We start from the raw sequence: 19,444 nt of genomic DNA, 5'->3' as shown, positions 1-19,444 counted from the left end.
TTCAATTCTCTCTTTTTTAGGGCTACCCTCCACCCAACCATTGTGTAAAGAAGTTCATTTAAAGGTAAACCCTGCAAGACCTTGAGAAAAGTTTTGCTACTATAATCATAAATGATTACTAGTTCCTGCCTTCTCTGCAGTTAATCATGGATTTCTGGTTTTTCAGTCAGGATAAAGAAAGTTTAAATGTCTCCAGGAGCTCTCAGAGACCAGCAGGCTTACCATATTTTCCGAGGAGTGCTCTCTCCTAGTCAGGACGTTTCTGAGTGCCACCTTTAAGTACACCCGTTGTTGACCTGAGTGAAAACTAGACGTACGGGTGTTGGAGTAGGAAGTTAATAGGTATGTCCAAACCTATTATTTCCAATAAGGCTTTATGAGGCCTTTCTTCTGAGTTAAGATAGCTGGGGGCTTGAATTTGACCAGTAGTAGGAAACGGACTTGCCATGGTAGCGTGAGACATCCTGGTTTTTAAAAGAAGACGGATCAGAGAATGAAGGCTGGACTCTTTGAAATACCCATGCCCTTCCTTCCTGTCATCTATCTCTCTTCCCACCTTACCTTTTCCTCTTCTCTTTCTGGCACAGTTTCTCCTCTCCCTCCCTTCTCCGTGTCTCTGTCTCTCACTTTCTCCTCCTGAATGTTATCTTGACTATTTTCTCCCAGATCAAAGGTAGAGTGGACCATTTGATTAATTGCCGTGCAGCAGAACCCTTTGCCTCCTTGACACACAAGCCAAGGAGACAAAGGGCGCTCTTTAGAAGTCTTGAGCTGTGTGGGTGCAGGGTGTAGAATTCATAAGCCTGAGAGCATGGGGCCCTCCCAGCAGGGATGTGAAGGTCCCTGGACCCTGCCAAAGAATAAAGTTGCTACTGCCGCACTTTGTGTTGAGCCATATTTGCATTTGAGGAAAAAGCATACAACCCCAGCTATTAAGCCATGTGGACTACACAAGTTTGATTTAAAGTGTGAAAAAAAATCTTTTCACTTCCATGTGTGGAAATCAGTAGCACGATGGTCGACAGTCAGGAATGATGACTGACAGTTTGGTCTTTTCTTTTCTGTGCTGTGAAAAGTCCTCAGAATTGCACTGTCCCATCCAGGCATCACCAGTCCTGTGTAGCTATTTTCATTCAAATTAGCTAAAATGAAGTAAAATTTAATATTTTGTTCCTGAGTCACATTAGTCTCATTTTAAGTATTCAGTAGCTACATGGTGGTATCAGTTACTCTATCAGACGTGTAGGTAACATAATATTTCCATCTTTACAGAAGGTTCCTCAGGACAGAACTGTTCTTAATCCTTTGTTCTCTTAAGCCAGGTAGGTTAGAGGAGGCCATGGACTGCTCCACAATAGAAAGCTGAGTAGGATTTCAGAACTGGCTGAACACAAAGAAAAAGAAAACAGAATGCCATGTTAAAATAAAGAGAGGTGGAATGGGTTGATACAAATGAGATGCTGTTTGGGAAGTTGTTTTAGAAGTTGAGAAGATACACCTATACATATATTTATATATACATAGATACACTGATACAATTATAGATGGAATTATGACAGTTATTGTGATTATTTCTAAGAGAAGAATGGTCAGCTGAGGATGAAAGCTTAGCCAATGGCCGTGTGCTTTCTCTACTCATCAGAACTAAAATTCAGGGTTGACCCTCCTAACCTAGGCTAGGTCTCAAGTGAGGAACCCCACCTTCTTTGTAAGGCTAACAGTTGCTTTGAGTAATTGAGATGTGCTTAAATTCCCAAAGGGATTTTTTTTCCCAAAGATCATCTTCCCTAGATCCTAACAGGGGTCCAGGGTCACTTACTACCTTCAGGTAGTGAAAATGATGATTTTAAAGCAAAGATCTTCTTTAGCCTAACCAATAATCTTCCTCTTGAATTGAACATAGATCTGAACATAGGTCTGAACATAGATCAGACCTCACTCTCAAGTTCACTCACGGTTCAAGCCTGATTTGAATGTTTGTCAGTCATGCAGAAAAGACCCTTAGGCTACTCTGCCCAGTGTCATGATTACAAAGACACAGACTAAGATAATGGATTCTCGTCTCCTGGCTTGCACAAGGCAGGCTTTTCCAAGCCAGGTGGCGGTATCATTGAGATCCAGTGTCCCTCAAAGCAAGAACACTGGGTTCTTCAGAGACGTCAGCTTTGGCCGCTGTACTGTGACTTCCTAAATTCGCTAATGATCCTGCCCTTCCTCTCCTCCCCCCGGGCACTTTCGTTTGCTTTTCAACCCTTTTGGCTCTGACCTCTTGGCGGTTACAAAACTAAATGGGTAAGAGGGCTGGGGGATAATCCACCAAACCCTCATCAAGTCTTAAGGATTTAGGGATTGGTGTCTGCGTGCCGGGTCCTTCTTACCTGTTCCTCAGTGAAACACGTGGGAAGGCAGTCTGAGCATCACATGCTCTGGTAAAATCTGAGCTAAAAGTTAAGGGAGTCTCACTTCCTTGTTGGAGGATGAATGGAGTTTGTGATGAACCCAGAAGAAGCGATCAGAGGTTTAATCAGCACATACGTGAGCCTGATTCTTCGCTGGTAATGATTAGAACTTTCCATCAACACATTTGTTACTAATCAACAAATATTTATTGAGTGCGTCTTCATCAGATGTTGAGGTATAACGAGGGAACTTATCATCTATTTGTCAAGTTTTGAACAGATCGATGATATGTTATGATTCACAAACTTTGGAAGTCTCAAACGTTTTGTGTTGAGTATTTTAAAGGTTTTATTTGTATCACCAAATGTGAAAAGTGAAATGTGAAGAAAGATTGTGGAGGGGGAACGGTCCCTCCTTATCTCTGTTTCCTGGGTCTGGGATGAACTGCGGGAAAAAAATAGATCATTTGAAGGATGGGTCCATTATAAACAAAGTCTGAAAATGAAAATTAAAATGGTTTTTAACGACCTGGCTGTTTCTGCATTGATTAGTTGTTTGTTGAAATAGGAAGGCCATGCCAGAGCTTTCTCTCACATTCCTGGGATCTGAATTTACATGTCTGGTGTCTGCTTTCAGAGCACCGTCAAAACTTGCTTGTCATTTGCCTTATCACTTCATTGCCAACAACTGGTGTAGCTGAGGGAAGAATCTCTTTCAGGGAGGCGAGGGACCTTGGAAGTCATCTGTTTTCACTTCTTTACCTTCTGAGTGAGACATCTGAGGTCCAGAGAGGTGAAGCACCTCCCTGCAGGTGCACAGCTTCCTGGGCTAGAAGCTGAATGACTGACATTCTGCTTTCCTCTCTCTCTCTTTTAAATCTGGCTGTGCCAGGTCTTAGTTGCAGCATGCGGGATCTAGTTCCCTGACCAGGGATTGAACCCAGGCCCCCTGCATTGGGAGTGCAGAGTCCTAACCACTGGACCCCCAGGGAAGTCCGTGCCTCTCTTAACTAGGTTCTCCACCAGCTTGATTTGCCCTGTGTTTAAAACCATCCCACTGCTGATCTGTGAAGAAGTGATGGTTAAGGAAATGTGAAGGCACATCTTTTGGATAGCTTTTCAGGCCAAAGCAGAGAATTGTTTCTAGAATCTGAGACAGCAACATTTCTAAACAGAGACTTCAAGCTTCTGGATTCTGAGTAGTTTCCCAGTTTGATAAAATGGGCTCTCCTAGCTTTACCTCCTTGAAGAAAGGCTGCTCTATCAGGAATAGTTTGGATAACACAATTCAAAAGCAATACAGCACAGTGATGAAAGTACAGATTCCAGAGCCAAGCTGGGTTCATAATCCTGGCTCTGACATGTACAGGTTGTATGACCTTGGACAAACCACTTAATTGCTCTGAACCTCAGTTTACCCCTGTGTAAACTGGGGATAATGATAACAGTAGTATATTCCTCAGTCGAATCAGTATGTTTTAAAGCATTTAGAGTGGTGCCCTGGCACATTACTTAAGTGTTAGCTATTTTTATTACTGGCACATTACTTAAGTGTTAGCTATTTTTATTATGCATGTATGCTAAGTCGCTTCAGTCATGTCCAACTCATTGCGACCCCATGGACCATAGCCCATCAGGCTCCTCTGTCCATGGGATTCTCCAGGCAAGAATATTAGAGTGGGTTGTCATGCCTTTCTCCAGGGGATCTTCCTGACTCAGGGATCAAATATGGGTCTCCTGCATTGCAGGCGGATTCTTTACCATCAGTGCCACCTGGGAAGCACCACCCACCTCTCACTTTTTTCTGTATTTACTTGGCCAAATGCAATGTACTATGTCCCCTATTTATTTCCTACATAAAACTATAAGAAACAAAGCAGGAAAAGCATAAGAAATCAAGGAAGTGATGTGATTTGAAAGTGTCAATTCATCATCCCCTTAATTGGCCTGACACATCACTAGAATAATCTGCTGCTGCTGCTGCTGCTGCTGCTGCGTCGCTTCAGTCGTGTCTGACTCTGTGCGACCCCACAGACGGCAGCCCACCAGGCTCCCCTGTCCCTGGGATCCTTCAGGCAAGAACACTGTAGTGGGTTGCCATTTCCTTCTCCAATGCATGAAAGTGAAAAGTGAAAGTGAAGTTGCTCAGTCGTGTCCGACTCTTTGTGATCCCATGGACTGCAGCCTACCAGGCTCCTCCATCCATGGGATTTTCCAGGCAAGAGTACTGGAGTAGGGTACCATTGCCTTCTCCGTAGAATAATCTACTATGGCCTAAACCATGAGGTATTAGAATTATCAGAGGCTTGAGAGGTCACCTGACCCATCTTGCTGGCTTAGGAAAGAGCCTGAGGCCTAGAGAAGGACCCACAATCTTAACGGTCAGGTTCAAGTGCTTGCTGTCCACCAGTAGCCTGGCCATAGTGGTCTGAAAACAAGACATTGCCTGAAAAGGGGGGAGGTGGCTGAGACATTTAGTGGATCCTAGAAAGGAAAAGGAAGGACTTATTCCAGTTGTTAGAAAGACTTGCCACTGAGGAGTGGTTCAGTGAAAGGAGGGAAAGGACTATGCTTTCCTGAGTCACACTGTTCCTCTCCTCCTGCCCCGTTTCTGAGCCTGCCTGTTGGTTTATATTTCAATTGCATCTGGTGGTGGCAGTGGTAGAATTTCTGACTCAGGTCCCCACAAAGCATAAACAAAGTTCCTCTTCGTTGAATGGGGTTCTCTCATGTCTCCTCAAGTTTGCACCCACAAGCTTCAAAGAGAATTAGGTGTTCTTCATCAAGCATCTGGTGCTTCCCTAGTGTCTCAGATGGTAAAGAATCTGCCTGCAATGCAGGAGACTTGGGTTTGATCCCTTGGTCGGGAAGATCCCCTGGAGGAGGGCATGGCACCCAGCTCCTGTATTCTTGCCTGAAAAATTCCATGGATAGAGGAGCCTGTCAGGCTACAGTCCATGGGGTCACCAAGGGTTAGACATGACTGAGTGACTAACACTTTCATCAAGCATCTAGCTGACATACCAACAGAGCCAAGTTCTCAGCCAGGTTCCCAGTGGGTCAGGACCCCACTTTTCAAGACAGTGACATGGATGAGCAAGATAATGACATGGATGAGCTGTCATAATGAGATGACACATTTTAGTGATTAACTTCATTTGGGCTTGTATTGCCATTTTTATTGTGAAATAAATAATACAGTCAAAAGAGTATATGCCATATATTTATAATTAAAGACAAATAAAAAATGAATACCCAGTATCTACCATTCAGGTTTTAAATTAGAACATGTTAATATTTCCTTATAAGGGCTAGACCAAAAACTCCATGAGGTTATGTGTATATTGTATATAATATGTCTTTACACATGTATGTAAACATATATATATATTTAGTATTTGGCACTATCGTGCGTGTGTGTATATATATTATGTATATATAGTATATATTCATACATATACTTTAGTATATAATAAATTGCTTAAAGAGGTTAAGCAATTTGACCAAGGTTCAGTTCAGTTCAGTTCAGTCACTCAGTCATGTCCGACTCTTTGCGACCCCATGAATCGCAGCACGCCAGGCCTCCCTGTCCATCACCAACTCCCAGAGTTCACATAAACTCAATGTCCATCGAGTTGGTGATGCCATCCAGCCATCTCATCCTCTGTTGTCCCCTTCTCCTCCTGCCCCCAATCCCTCCCAGCATCAGGGTCTTTTCCAGTGAGTCAACTCTTCGCATGAGGTGGCCAAAGTATTGGAATCTCAGCTTTAGCATCAGTCTTTCCAATGAATACCCAGGATTGATCTCCTTTAGGATGGACTGGTTGGATCTCCTTGCAGTCCAGGGGACTCTCAAGAGTCTTCTCCAACATCACAGTTCAAAAGCATCAATTCTTCGGCGCTCAGCTTTCTTCACAGTCCAACTATCACATCCATACATGACCACTGGAAAAACCATAGCCCTGACTAGATGGACCTTTGTTGGCAAAGTAATGTCTCTGCTTTTAAATATGCTATCTAGGTTGGTCATAACTTTCCTTCCAAGGAGTAAGCATCTTTTAATTTCATGGCTACAGTCACCATCTGCAGTCATTTTGGAGCCCAAAAAAATAAAGTCTGACACTGTTTCCACTGTTTCCCCATCTATTTCCCATGAAGTGATGGGACCAGATGCCATGATCTTCGTTTTCTGAATGTTGAGTTTTAAGCCAACTTTTTCACTCTCCTCTTTCACTTTCATCAAGAGGCTTTTTAGTTCCTCTTCACTTTCTGCCATAAGGGTGGTGTCATCTGCATATCTGAGGTTATTGACATTTCTCCTGGCAATCTTAATTCCAGCTTGTTCTTCATCCAGCCCAGCGCTTCTCATTATGTACTCTGCATATAAGTTAAATAAGCAGGGTGACAATATACAGCCTTGACGTACTCCTTTTCCTATTTGGAACCAGTCTGTTGTTCCATGTCCAGTTCTAACTGTTGCTTCCTGACCTGCATATAGGTTTCTCAAGAGGCAGGTCAGGTGGTCTGGTATTCCCATCTCTTTCAGAATTGTCCACAGTTTATTGTGATCCACACAGTCAAAGGCTTTGGCATAGTCAATAAAGCAGAAATAGATGTGTTTCTGGAACTCTCTTGCTTTTTCCATGATCCAGCGGATGTTGGCAATTTGATCTCTGGTTCCTCTGCCTTTTCTAAAACCAGCTTGAACATCAGGAAGTTCATGGTTCACGTACTGCTGAAGCCTGGCTTGGAGAATTTTGAGCATTACTTTACTAGCATGTATGATGAGTGCAATTGTGCGGTAGTTTGAGCATTCTTTGGCATTGCCTTTCCTTGGGATTGGAATGAAAACTGACCTTTTCCAGTCCTGTGGCCACTGCTGAGTTTTCCAAATTTGCTGGCATATTGAGTGCAGCACTTTCACAGCATCATCTTTCAGGATTTGAAATAGCTCAACTGGAATTTCATCACCTCCACTAGCTTTGTTCATAGTGATGCTTTCCAAGGCCCATTTGACTTCACATTCCAGGATGTCTGGCTCTAGGTCAGTGATCACACCATTGTGATTATCTGGGTCGTGAAGATCTTTTTTGTACAGTTCTTCTGTGTATTCTTGCCACCTCTTCTTAATATCTTCTGCTTGTGTTAGGTCCATACCATTTCTGTCCTTTATCGAGCCCATCTTTGCATGAAATGTTCCCTTGATATCTCTTATTTTCTTGAAGAGATCTCTAGTCTTTCCCTTTCTGTTGTTTTCCTCTATTTCTCTGCATTGATCGCTGAGGAAGGCTTTCTTATCTCTTCTTGCTATTCTTTGGAACTCTGCATTCAGATGCTTATATCTTTCCTTTTCTTCTTTGCTTTTCACTTCTCTTCTTTTCACAGCTATTTGTAAGGCCTCCTCAGACAGCCATTTTGCTTTTTTGCATTTCTTTTCCATGGGGATGGTCTTGATCCCTGTCTCCTGTACAATGTCACGAACCTCCGTCCATAGTTCATCAGGCACTCTATCAGATCTAGTCCCTTAAATCTATTTCTCACTTCCACTGTATAATCGATCATAAGAGATTTGATTTAGATCATACCTGAATGGTCTAGTGGTTTTCCCTACTTTCTTCAATTTCAGTCTGAATTTGGTAATAAGGAGTTCATGATCTGAGCCACAGTCAGCTCCTGGTCTTGTTTTTGCTGATTGTATGGAGCTTTTCCATCTTTGGTTGCAAAGAATATAATCAATCTGATTTCAGTGTTGACTATCTGGTGATATCCTTGTGTAGAGTCTTCTCTTGTGTTGTTGGAAGAGGGTGTTTGCTATGGCCAATGCGTTCCCTTGGCAAAACTCTGTTAGCCTTTGCCCTGTTACACGGTTATCAGAGACAGATCTGGAGTTGAAACCAGGCCTGTCTTAAGGTCTGAAGGCTTAATCACTCTACCCTGTTGCCTAATCTTTTATACCCCTTTGCTGTCCTCGCTAACCTTTAGTAGAGTATTCAGTGCATGACTGGCATGTCATCAGGACCAAAGCCAGGCTTGGCTCACTGAGAATCTGCAGGTACAACAAGGGCCGCGGACTCTGGCGTGCTGCAGCCCATGCCTAGTAAAGAACTGAGTGTGCCCATCTGTCCCCAGTTCTGTGTTCAGAGACATCTCAGTGGGTGCTTGAAATCCTCCGTGATGGCAGCATTTCCACAAGGCAACTGCTATAAATCATGGGTCTCCTTTCCTCTCCCTGAGAGTGGATATGCCGGAACAATAGCCTGGGACTCCTGACCTGAAAGATACAATCTTCTTGGGTCTCTGGGGCCAGGGACAGGCTGTAAGGTGAGGTGAAAACAGAATGTTCAGCGGGGTATGGGGTGAGAGGGCACAGGCCATGCAGTGTTTCTCAAAGTGAGGCCCTGGGGAACGCATTAAAAATGCTGAGTCCCGATGAGTACATACTGGATAGCACAGGGAACTCTACTCAGTGCACTGTGGTGACCTGAATGGGAAGGAAATCCAAAAGGGAAGGGATATATGATACGTATGGCTGATTCGTTTTGCTGTACAGTAGAAACTAACGCAGCATTGTAAAGTAATAAAACTCCAATAAAAATTAATTTTAAAAATGCTGAGCCCCAGCCTCCCTGCCCAGAGATTTCTGTCCATTGATCTGTGCTGGGGCCTAAATATCTGCATTTTAAGAAATTAAAAAAAAATTTTTAACAGTAGCGCTTTGTTGGTCATCTTTTTAAAATATAGCAGTGTATACAGGTCAGTCCCAAACTCCCAATTTATCTATCCCTCCGTCTCACCCTTGCCTCTTGGTAACTGTATGTTCATTCTCAAAGTCTGCGGGTCTGTTTTGTATATAAGTTCATTTGTATCTATTTTTTAAAAAAATTCCACGTATAAGAGAATATCAGCATTTTTAAGTGCCCCCGGTAATTTTCATGCACACTAAACTTTGAGAAGTAGTCCAGTGCTTCTCAGACTTTAACAAGCATACAAATCACCTCAGGAAATCTTGTTAAAAAGCGGGCTCTGATTCAGTAGGCGTGGCCGGGGCCTGAAATTTCACAGTCAGAACAGGCTTCCAGGTGGTGTCCGTGCCACTGGTCCAGGGATCATACTTGGCAGAAGAAGCAGGTCCAACTCTCTTGTTTTACAGATGAGGAACCTAAGAAAGTCTTCCCTGGGCTAAGAGACTTCAGTTGGGGAGGGTGAGGGATGACCTGGGAGATTGCAATCGACACATATGCACTCTTGATACTACGTATTAAATAGATAACTAATGAGAAGCTACTGTTACGGCTCAGGGGACCCTACTCAGTGCTCTGCGGTGACCCATGGTGTGCTCCATTGCAGCCAACTCTCTGTGACCCCATGGACTATAGCCCACCAAGCTCCTCTGCCCTTGGAATTTTCCAGGCAAGAAAACTGGAGTGGGTTGCCATTTACTCCTCTAGGGGATCTTCCTGACCCAGGGATTGAACCCAAGTCTCTTGTGTCTCCTGCATTAGCAGGCAGATTCTTTACCATCAGTGCCACCCGAGGTGACCTAAATGGGAAAGAAATCCAAAACAGAGTGAATATAAATATAGTTATAGCTGATTCACTTTGCTGTACAGTAGAAACTAATGCAACATTATAAAACAACTATACGCCAAATAAAAATTAATTTTAAAGAAATCAGAGAGAGACTTACCCAGTTAATCATTTGACAGCTGTTTCCCAAATACAGTGAGGGAGATACCAAAGAGCATTCCTCTTCGATGTAACAATAAAAATAGGAGTTTTTATTAGATACCTGTTATGTGAGAGATGCTGAGTTACCAATATTAGTCATGCATGAAGCATGCCCTCAAATTGCTTCTAGTCTGATGCAGGAAATAAGGTGTTTCGTATCTGAAGTAAACAAAGGATGGAAGGAGTAGGGTGTGGTGAAAAAAGGGCAGGGCAGGAGAAGTGGAGCTGATTTTCTGGAGAAGTGATTTAAACTTTTTGGAACTCCAGCTTTTTCTGAAAACCTTTCAAAGACAGGGATACCAAAGAACATGTCTAGAGTTAGGATTCTATGAACTGTAAGAGGCGTTTTTTTCGTTTTTGTTCTTTTTTAATCAAAAGCTGAAAACTGGTGACCCATGGATCAGATTTCCCATGAATTTTATTTTTTTTTTTTTTTAGTTTTTAAGAAAAAAGTTATAGCTTACTGATTTCATTATTTTAAGTAAAACTTAAATGTTAGAATAGGCCAGAACACATCATCAGAACCCTTTACTACAAGCCCGAACCACCAAATATTAAAGCTGCAGGAGGCCTAAGACATCCCCTGACCGACCCTGATATTGTCTTTAAAAATCTTGAACCAACTTTGAGAAACCGGGACATCTTACAGAGAAATCATTATTGTTGCCTTCTCTTGAAAATAAGAACACCTGGCAATCCTGGACTTGTAATGATGTCCATCAAAATCTGGCTAGAGCTGGGTGAGTTTCCCCCTTTTATTGGGGCCTGAATGTTCCAGGTTCGCGACTGTTCCCATCTCCCGCACCATGCATATACATCTGAGCTCACCCAATTCCTTCATTTTCCATTGCCTGTCGGCTCCTCCTGGAGGCAGTGGGTTTACCTTAAATGTGTAGTAAGAGTGGGAAAAGAAGCCAGTGGAACTGGAGTTGTCCCACACTTGTGCCATAAAGCAGCGGTTCCCAAAGTGTGGGGCCACCATCAGCATCTCCTGATAACTTGTCAGAAATGCAAACTCTTAGCACTACTGCAGACCTACTGGAATCGGAAGCTCTGAAGGCGAGGTCTATAAATTCTGTTGTTCCGTCAGCCTTGTGGGTGGTACCAATATGCACTAAAACTGGAGAACCACTGCAGATGCAGGCAGCATGGAGAGGAGCAGAGCCAGGTGATTCAGGCAAGGCCACTGCACTTTGGTGATGGGAGTGGGGGGTGGATGTGGACCATTTCATGGGTTCACAAGTCAGTGGGTTCTAGGGTCAGAGCCAGGGCTTGGTGTGAGTTTTTAGGCCTACGGAACTCTTACTTTGCTTCCAGCAATTTCTGCTTCTCTGTGTCAGATTCGGGGTCACTGCAGTCTGCCTGAGTTGAGGCTCAGGATTCCGTGTCTGTCCTCTCCCATGCTGCCTTCATTCAGTTCAGTTCAGTTCAGTCACTTAGTCATGTCTGACTCTTTGCAACCCCATGAATCGCAGCACGCAGCACGCCAGGCCTCCTTGTCCATCACCAACTCCTGGCATTCACTCAAATTCATGTCCATCGAGTCGGTGCTGCCATCCAGCCATCTCATCCTCTGTCGTCCCCTTCTCCTCTTGCCCCCAATCCCTCCCAGCATCAGAGTCTTTTCCAATGAGTCGACTCTTCGCATGAGGTGGCCAAACTATTGGAGTTTCAGCTTTAGCATCATTCCTTCCAAAGTTGCGCACAATCTTTGAATCCTCAAAATCTCAACAACGTGGACTTAGTAAGAAGTGAGAGCGGAACCCTGTGGCCTCTTTTGATTGGCAGGTGATTAACCCCTTGGAGTCTTGTCCACATGACAAAGTTCCCTGGTTCTGAGTTAGAGTGAAAGGGTTATGTACACATGAGAGAGTTTCAGCAGATTTTAAAGTATACAACATATATACTGCCCATCTTTTTTACCATGTCTATTTTTAAGGATCTAGCTCAAGTTTTGCCTCCACCCAGTCCTTCCTGTCAGAAAGCTTTCTCCTCTTGGTGTTGTGTGATTCCTCAAGGTCTCACAATGCTGCTTTTCTGCCATTCTGATCCCAAAGGATCCTGCAGTAACCTCCTTCCTTCTCAGGCCCCTCTCCACTCACTGCCTAATTCTTATCTTTAAGGTCTCTGGTTACACCTCATCATTTCCTGGAGCCCTTGCTGATGCCCAGGGAATGGGGCAGTTTGTTACAGTCTGCTGGAATGGCTCTGGACAGGTTTGTGTCTTTCGTTTCTGCTCAGCACCCAGCACAGTGCCTGGCACATAGGAGGTGCTCAGTTAACACTTGCTGAATGAATAAGCCACCTGCGAACACCGTGCACAGCATGGCCCTGTGGTTAAGCACCCTGGTTCTGAAATTGGTCAGCCTAAGTTTGAACTCTGGCTCCACCGACCTGCACGTATGCCCTTGAATGAAGCGCCTAACATCTCTGGGCTTCCTATAAAGAGCACACTGTCAGTACTAATTGCAAGGTGTTTTGCATTACCAGAGTGCCTGGTAGAGCTCAGTATATATTAGCATAATTAGGCCCCTTGTGATGATTTAGTCAACTGGACTGATGACAATTCCAAGTTTAAATTTTACCTGAAAGGAATTCCATTTCTTTAAAGGGAGAGATTTGTGAGACCTGACCAAAATAAAGCATTGGAGGTGTGCCTACCTGCTCAACAAGAAGGGCCTCTGCTGCATCTTTCTCTTCTCTTTCCAAGGGAGCCACAAGATGGGATTGATCAGGTTCAATCAGACAGACTTGGGGTACATGCATTCTGAGGAGAAACCCAAAGTTCAGAAGCATTTCTGCTGTTTAGACCCACTGCGTGAGCATTTCCTCCAAACAGCTTAAAGAAGGTGTTAAATCCAGTCGCTCACTAGAGACATATGTACATGACTATATGAGCCTATTTGTATCTGGGAGAAAGATGCTGAATGCAATCCAATTCCTGTGCATTTTACCTATTTTATCTCGAGTTGGCTGCCTTCTGTGACAGGGTTGTAATTAATATTGTTGTAGAACAGGAGGCTCATTAAATCGGTCTCATTATGACTGTTCAGGTTCTAGGGCTCAGCTGAAAAGGATTTCCCTATTATCAGCGCCTGACATATACTCCTAATCAAGCAGGCCAATTCTCTTCTGTCAAAGACTGTCTTCCAAATGGAGATGGTATTTATTCTGACTTGTACTATTAGTGTGAAAAATGCTTCCCCTGCTGACAGACAGATAGGCTTGTGTCACAGGTGGGGCTCCCTTTGTAGACACGCAGAATATAAGAATTTATAAGGCCTTATGATTTCAGTGGCTGGAATGACCATTGGATTCATTCTTTATATATATATATATATATATATATATATATATATATATATATATCAGTCAGTTCAGTTCAGTCGCTCAGTCGTGTCCGACTCTTTGCAACCCCATGAATCGCAGCACACCAGGCCTCCCTGTCCATCACCAACTCCCGGAGTTCACCCAGACTCACGTCCATCGAGTCAGTGATGCCATCCAGCCATCTCATCCTCTGTCATCCCCTTCTCCTCCTGCCACCAATCCCTCCCAGCATCAGAGTCTTTTCCAATGAGTCCTTGTGTGTGTGTGTGTGTATATATATATAATTTTGGCTGTGCTGGGTCTTCGTTGCTGTGCAGATTTTTCTATAGTTGTGGTGCACAGCTTTTCATTACAGTGGCTTTTCTCGTGAAGCACAGGCTCTAGGGCACACGGCTTCAGTAGCTGTGGTTCCTGGGCTGTAGTACACAGGCTCAATGGTTGTGGCACACAGGTTTAGTTGCTCCACAGCATATGGGATCTTCTTGGAACAGGAATTGAACCCTGTCTCCTGGGTTGTCAGGTGGATTCTTTACCACTGAGCCATCAGGGAAGCCCTGGGTTCATTCTTTGATTGAAATTTGGCTCAGTGAGAAATTCTGAGAAGGAGAAGAAACCTCATAATTATAAATTTGCAGAATCTCCAAGTCAGAAGAGTCTTTAGTAGTCAATTAACCTTCATTGGGGGCAGGAGGAAAAGGGGACAACAGAGGATGAGATGGTTGGATGGCATCACCGACTCGATGGACATGAGTTAGAGTGAACTCCGGGAGTTGGTGATGGACAGGGAGGCCTGGCGTGCTGCGATTCATGGGATCGCAAAGAGTCGGACACGACTGAGTGACTGAACTTAACTGAATCTTCTACCCAACACGTGAGTTCCCTCTCAGGATGTATGATTCCTGACTGTTTTTGCTCGATTGCTTCCTCTGACAGTGTGCTCACCATCTTTAGTATCTTCAGTGAGGCCAACTTCATTTTCAGAGAGATCTAAAGAAAATCATATGTGATGTTGATTAACTTTGTCTCCCTCTTACTTCTCCACTGAACCTAGTTCTGCCACCCAGAGCTGCACAGAACAAACTTGGTCACTCTTCTTTGAGAGAGCTGAATGTTTGGGATAGCTTTCCCCTTCTAATTTTCTCTTCTTTACCTTAAGTGTCCTCATCTTCCTTTCGAGTTATCTGGGTCCTTCATCCTGCTATTCATTGGCTCAAGATGAGATACCTTTAAGCTCTCAGAATATGTGGCATCGAGAAGGGAATGAACCTTCTCGATGGTGTGTTCAGTCCACCCCAGGGCCTGGGAAGGCAACTGTTCCAACAGAGACAGGGTTTCTGGGATTTTCTATGAAGGACTGTGTCACTTGGACCCTCCCAGAAATGAAGATGTCCTTTCTTCCTGCAGGCTGCAGGTGCCTGCACCTACCTTACTTCAACCACACTGGCTCAGGTCATAGTGTTTGGGAGACATGATTGCATCTTGTGCTCAGAGACTTGGCAGTCAGGCTGCCTGGATTCAAAGCCCAGCCTTGCTGCCTGTGATCTGGTGTGATACTGGGAAAGTTGCTCCACCTCTCTAAGCCTTGGTGTGGGGATGCTCATAGGGTCTACTTTCTAGCCTATTGTGAGAATTCATGAGATTATGCAGGCGAGTTAAGCAGAGCTCCTGAAAAGTGCTCAGTAGAGTGTTAATGATTATTAACGAGAACTCAACACCAATCATCTATACCTCCCTGCTTCCCTTACTCTGGGCTTTGCGTCTCCAATTTTGATCTTTTGGGGATAATGCCAATCCTGTGACTGGGGTGGGCTAGGCAATTTTTGGTAATTTCAAGTGAATTTGTTTTTTGATTGAATTCTTTTCCTGTGTCAAGTCCAATACAAACACTCATTGAGAGGCTTTTCCACTCAGAATACTTTTTATATATGACCTCATTTCAAGAGGGAGAGAGACTATGTACTCTATGTTCTTTCAAATGTTTTAGCTGAATGATTGTCCCTCTTCTCCCCTTCCCTTCCCTTCCCTCCCCTCCTCTTTTCCCTGCCCTGTACTCTCCACCTCTACACACACACACACACACCCCTTTGTCTCTTGCCTTCAAATGAGGTCTTACTCAGAACCCCAGGATGTAGGGCAGATAATAGATAAATAGATCCCTCTGGCAATTTTAAGCTCTCCTTGGCAGAAAACACCTCATTGTTTGGGAAACCGCTGGAGGTTGTCTGTGAAATCCTGGGATTCTGAGCTCCAGGTTTGAAACCATCTGTGTAAACTGGTTCCTCCGCCAGTTTTCTGATATCTGGCCCCAGTCCTTCCACCTGCCTGCTCCTCTCTTCCTATAGGCTCATTTCCCCTCGGCCTTAGTTTAGAGTTCCACCCCTACCCCACCCTTCATGTACACTGCTCCACCTCAATCCAACTTCTGTGAGGATCTTCCCAGCTCAGTTCTTCAAATGGTTTTTTATTTTATTTTCTTCCGACCTCCCTGTGAGTTGATAGTCACTCCTACCCCACATCCTAAGAAGGACCCCAGGGTTTAGGGGTGGAGTCATGGAGAGGAAATGATGGGGGAGGCAAATAAAAGCCCCCCTCCGAGGGACAGGCACCATCCAGGAGAAAGAAGAAGGGCAGAAGTGCCTCAGAGCTAGAGAGTTAGCCCTTCAAGCCACAAGCCTCCTTGTAGTCTTTATTCTCTTTGACCTTTCTGTGATATTCATCCATCCACCCATTCATTCATTCACCTACTCATTCATTCAACAAGTGTTCACTGAATGTCTGCGATCTGACGTCATGAACTGTTCTGTACATTGGGGCTCCAGGAAGGAAGACATCACAGCCCAGCCCGAGAAGCTGACAGTCCAGTGAAGGAAACTAAGTCAATATTGCTGATCCCCAGGAGCCCCAGAGTCCTTGATCCCTAGTTCATTTGGCTCAAGGGTTACAGCAAAGCATCCCTCGTTTTCCTAACCTGATTTCCTCTCAGAGCTTAGTTTGTGCAATACTGTGTTCTTCAATTCCAGAGCCTGACAAGTATGAGGAAAAAAAATCCCACATACACTCATAATGCAAATTTTTATATTGCACACCTGTGGCCAGAGGAATCTTCATGTAACTCCACCTCTGTCAAGCATTCCCTTTCCAAAAGACTTCCCAGGAAGTACTAATTCCTTAGCTCCTCCTCAGAGCTCCCCAGCCCCCAGTTCTTCCTTGTCTAAGCTCCCAGCCATTAGTGCAGATGCTAACCCCAGGACAGTAAATCCATTCTGCTCTGTGATGTCACTTTGATTGTTGTTGCAGTTATCGATAAACTCATTACTTAGCTTCTCACGTATTTAGGCAGTACTTTCCTAATTACTTTAAAAAATGAGAGTAATTATAGAAAAAACAAAAGCCCTCTTTCATCTAGGTCTATCTGTTTCTTCCCCTCTCCCTGAGAGAAAGTATATGTCCCTCTGTACCATTTAAAAAACATACTTTTAGATTCTAATGCAGATTAGAATCTAATGCAGATTAGATTCTAATGCGGATTAGAATCTAATGCAGGTTCTAATGCATTCATAGAATATGTAGAGTATTATTTTCATTATGTGTGTTCTTGCATGAGTGATATTCTATGATATGCATCATTCTGCAATCTGTCTTTTTCACTGTCTGTATTTTCAAGATCTATTCGTGTTGACATACAATCCCTAGTTAGTTCCATTAAAGCACTCTATTGTATTTCAGGAAGCCAGCATGATACATTTTATTGGTCCTTCTCATGATGGATATTCAGATTGTTTCTATTTTTTTTTCCCCTTGTATTGAACAATGCTTCAGTGAACTTCCCATACATGCTGACAAACTGCTTACAAACCCTTTGGGAGGCAGAAATGGTGAACTCTAGCTTTTAAATCTTCTGTTCCCCCCTCAGCACAAGGTCCTACCTAAGGTGCTTGCTGTACTGTGCTTAGTCACTCAGTCGTGTCCAACTCTGTGACCACATGGACTGTAGCCGGCCAGGCTCCTCTCTCCATGGGGCTTCATCAGGCAAGAATACTGGAGTGAGCCACTATGCCCTCCTCCAGGGGATCTTCCCAACCCAGAAATTGAACCAGGGTCTCCTGCATTGTAGGCAGATTTTTTTTACCATCTGAGCTACCAGGGAATTCCCTACTTATGGTAGACAATCAATATATTTAAATATATTTATTCATACATACTTCATGCAACATATGAATTTGTAGGCTAACACAAAAAGTCGTGTTTTGAAGTGATGCTTTGAAATGGAAGTGCAAACCCAGAGTTGACAGCTTTTTGGGTATCAGGGTCGATACCTTGAAATTGGGTCTGCTCTCACATTTGAAACATACATGGTAAGAACCTGTCCTCTGGATGCAGAAGTGACCGCCCCCCCCCCCCCCCCCACCCGCCAAGAGACCTTAGGGGAAAGGAAAAAGATTAGACCCCAAGAGGGACCACCTGCCTGAGCAGGAGTATTTGCTCACTTCCCTGTCCTCTTCCTCCCGCCATGTGCCCCACCCCACCACATTTTTTTTCTTTTGAGATCTCTGGAGGTATGCTTGGAGCACTGAAGACCTTAACAAACCTTTGCATTCAAAGTGAAAGTGAAAAGTGTTAGTCACTCAGTCATGTCCAGCTCTTTGTGACCCCATGGACTGTAGCCTTCCATGCTCCTCCTAGGAGGAGGGAAATCCATGAGAATTCCCAGGCAAGAATGCTGGAGTAGGTTGCCATTCCCTTCTCCAGGGGATCTTCCCAATCCCTCATGCAAACCAGAGGCATGATCTCAGAGCAGGGAGGGTTGTGGTGTAATGGTTATGGGGTTTTTGCTTCTTTTGTGGGCTCCTGAACAATGAAGCAGGCAGAGACCAAGCTGGGCAGCCCAGGAAGCTTTTAAGGTGTTTCCCCCTTTTGTTTCTTTGGTCTTTCAATTCAGCAGGTGTTCATGGAGCGGAGGTGAATCAGAGATGAGTCTTGTGTTTATGAGGAAAGGTCAGGCAGGAGGCACAGATCTCCCGAAACAGGAGGCCCCAAGAGGCGCACACAGGGCTGCAGTGTGGAGCACCGTCACCCCAGGGGAGACGGCTCAGTGCGTGCATGCTGAGTCATGTCCAGCTCTTTGCCACACTATGGACTGTAGCTTACCAGGCTCCTCTGTCCAGGGCATTCTCCAGGCAAGAATACTAGGTGGGTTGTCATGATCTCCTCCAGGAGATCTTCCCAACCCAGGGGATTGTACTCACGTCTCCTGCATTGTAGGCAGATTCTTTACCCACTGAGCTACTTGGCAAGCCCCGAGAAGGCTCCATTCAGGAGCTAATCTTATTTTTGAGCCTTGCAGAAGAATTTCCCAAGTGGGACTGGGAGTAGAAACAGGTAGTGATGGGAGCGAGGCCCAGGTAAGGTTTTGGAGGGAGCTGCGATGGTAAAGGGATATGTTTGGCACATTAGCTAGTAGTCTAGTTGTGTTTGTTCAGAAGAATAGAAGTCTGAAAGGCAAGTGTGGGAAGGAGTGGGTTGTGGGAGTTGTGTCTTTCACCCCTGAATCCCTACCACACTGTGGGTGCTTGAAAAATACTTGTTAAATGAAGGCAGATTTAGTTCACTTTATTTTTTTACTTCCTGATTAAGCCTTAACATATACAAAGGCAAGGATCTTAAGTGTTTAACACTGTATGTTTTTTTTTTTTCTTTTTTGGCTGAGCAGCCTGTGGGATCTTAGTTCTCTGACCAGGGATTGAATCTGAAACCCCTGCATTGGGAATGTAGAGTCTTAACCACTGGACTACCAAGGAAGTCCCTTCTATGAATTTTTGTATATGCAGCGAGCACACAGATCAAAACATGGAGCATTCCAAACATCCCAGAGGTCCTCTCATGCTTCCTCCTAGACAATTCTGAATCCCCTATCCACACACACAAGTAACCACCGTTTTGGACTTTTGACACCTAGGTTAGTTTTATCTGTTCTTACACTTCATGGA

General features: G+C 44.2%; 1 non-coding gene across 1 annotated transcript; it reads right to left on the bottom strand.

The window, feature by feature from the left end:
* Nucleotides 1–3,318: 3,318 nt before the first annotated feature.
* TRNAG-CCC (transfer RNA glycine (anticodon CCC)) lies at nucleotides 3,319–3,391 on the bottom strand. Its single transcript has one exon. It is a non-coding gene; the product is annotated as a tRNA-Gly (tRNA).
* Between the last annotated feature and the right edge of the window lie 16,053 nt (nucleotides 3,392–19,444).

The sequence above is a fragment of the Bos indicus genome, chromosome 28 (genome assembly GCF_029378745.1).
Source record: "Bos indicus isolate NIAB-ARS_2022 breed Sahiwal x Tharparkar chromosome 28, NIAB-ARS_B.indTharparkar_mat_pri_1.0, whole genome shotgun sequence".
Classification (NCBI taxonomy): Eukaryota; Metazoa; Chordata; class Mammalia; order Artiodactyla; family Bovidae; genus Bos; species Bos indicus.
Note: the sequence above shows the minus strand (reverse complement) of the source record. Positions and strands in the feature narration are given on the sequence as shown.